Source organism: Talpa europaea (assembly GCF_964194135.1).
Source record: "Talpa europaea genome assembly, chromosome: 15".
In the NCBI taxonomy this organism is placed as follows: Eukaryota; Metazoa; Chordata; class Mammalia; order Eulipotyphla; family Talpidae; genus Talpa; species Talpa europaea.
In genome coordinates this window covers 18,387,857-18,390,144 of record NC_140083.1, presented here as the reverse complement: position 1 = coordinate 18,390,144, position 2,288 = coordinate 18,387,857, and positions in this window count along the sequence as shown.

Sequence of the window (2,288 nt, the reverse complement as noted above, 5' to 3'; positions counted from 1 at the left end):
GATTTAAAATAGTTTTGTCCTTAAACTGTTTTATTAGGTGAAGAATTGGAAATATTTCTACCTCATTAAAAATCCTTCATTCCAAAGAGGAAATGCAAATGGCCAACAGGCATATGAAAAAATGCTCAACATCACTTGTAATCAGGGAAATGCAAATCAAAACTACCATGAGATACCATCTTACACCAGTGAGAATGGCACATATTAAAAAAACTAGCAACAACAAATGTTGGCGAGGATGTGGAGAAAAAGGAACTCTCCTGCACTGTTGGTGGGAGTGCAAACTGGTCCAACCACTGTGGAGAGCTGTGTGGAGATTTCTGGACCTACTAAACATAGAGCTTCCATAGGATCCAGCAATTCCACTCCTGGGTATTTACCCAAAGGACACAGAAACATCAATTCCAAAGAACACCTGCACCCCTGTGTTTATAGCAGCACTGTTTACAATAGCTAAGCTTTGGAAACAACCCAAATGCCCCAAAATAGATGACTGGATCAAGAAGATGTGGTACATATACACCATGGAATATTACTCAGCATTCAAAAAAGATAAACACATGCAATTTGCAGCAACATGGATGGCGCTGGAAGGGATCATGCTCAGTGAAATAAGCCAGAAAGAAAAAGAAAAATACTGGATGGTCTCACTCATAGCAGGAATCTAGAAAACTTAAACAAGGGACCAGGAAAATGAATAACTATAAGAAAGTGAAAATCAAAATCAACAAAAAACTACGAACCAGAGACACTCTATGGGGAGTGGGGGGCGGGGAGGGGGGGGATTGGGGTCAAAATAAGGGGGTTGCAATTGTATGGGGAATATAAAAATAAAATTTATTTTTAAAAAATCCTTCATTCCAGAGACTCTGATAGAGCACCTGCCACATAAGCCTGTTTACCTAACTTTTGTCCTCTGAAGTTGAGACTGGCAGCTGTGGACATTCTTGAAAGTGCTTGCTATACATCTGAGCTCATTTTTAAAAACTGGTTCATTGCCAGTCTGCACTCCAGCTTCTGAAACTCAAATAGGAGCTTTTACTGGACCAGATATAGGAGAGAGAGTGGTTGTGTGTAAGAAGTAGGGGTGGAGAGAGTCAGAGAAAGAAAACCAGCAGAGGTGTGGATTACTTAGCCACACTCTGAGCCAAGGTGTGTACTTGTTAAGTGGAAATTAGGGGCCCGCCTACAACAGGAATCTTTCAAAACTAAGATCGGGACAGCACCATCAGGGTCTAAGGTCACCCCTGGGGTCATATGGATTCTAAAGTAAATTACACTGTGTGTCACTGTGTGATAAGATCCAGCTTTGGAAGGTGTTATAATTTTGGAAACCCTCTTAAAAAATATATAATATTAGGATACAGAAATTATAGCAAGAAGACATGACAGTGATTAAGACATATACATAGATCTATGCACTAAACTTCACTGTATGTCTCCCTCCCCAGGGCAACTTTCTTTTACCCAGAGCTCACACTGTCCAAGGACTCTCCAAATCTCTGACACAAGGGAGATTGTGATGGGAGGAAAGTGAGAGAGCAGAGACAGAGGTCTGAACTGATTATGATTAAAACGTCTTAATTTTGTGAATTTAATGCAAACATGTCCCCTTGTGAATACTTTGTTAGTTCTTCTAGGGCCTTTGCAAATTAGGATCACTGAAACTCAAGCTTCATTAACTTGGAGATTAATCCCTTGCTGACTGTGCCCCACCCCTAGCATTTCTGCAGATTCAATCAGACTAAAGTTAAAGGCTGCCAAAGGGGAGGGTAGAAGCAAAAATTATAGGAAGGTCACAGTGGGGCCCCAACACACATATTTCTACTCTTCTTTTGAATAGTGAACTCTCAGGCTGGGAGCTGATGAAGACATATTAGATTTCCTGGAAGATAAAGTACAGAGAGTCTTAGGACCTCCCCACTGGACATGGAAGCTGCATCTAAGCTTTCACTATTTTATAGAATGTTGGTAGAACATCCACATGTATCTACCATTTTGTACATGTCTGATTTTCCCTTTAGGGTAAGTTCCTAGAAGTGGATTTGTCAGGCCAAAGGGTATATACATTTTACACTATGATACTGCCAAACTACCCTCCTGAAAAGTTGTTGGTGTCTGCACCTCTGCTAATGGCGTATGAGCATTCTGTTATCTTTGGGCAAATCTGGGTGTTTTCAGTTTTGCAAACCTTTTGGGTAAAATAGCTTAGTGTTGATAATATTTGCTTTTTAAATTATTTGTGTGATGATGACTTTTTGTGTCAACGTGGCTAGGCTGCGGTTGCC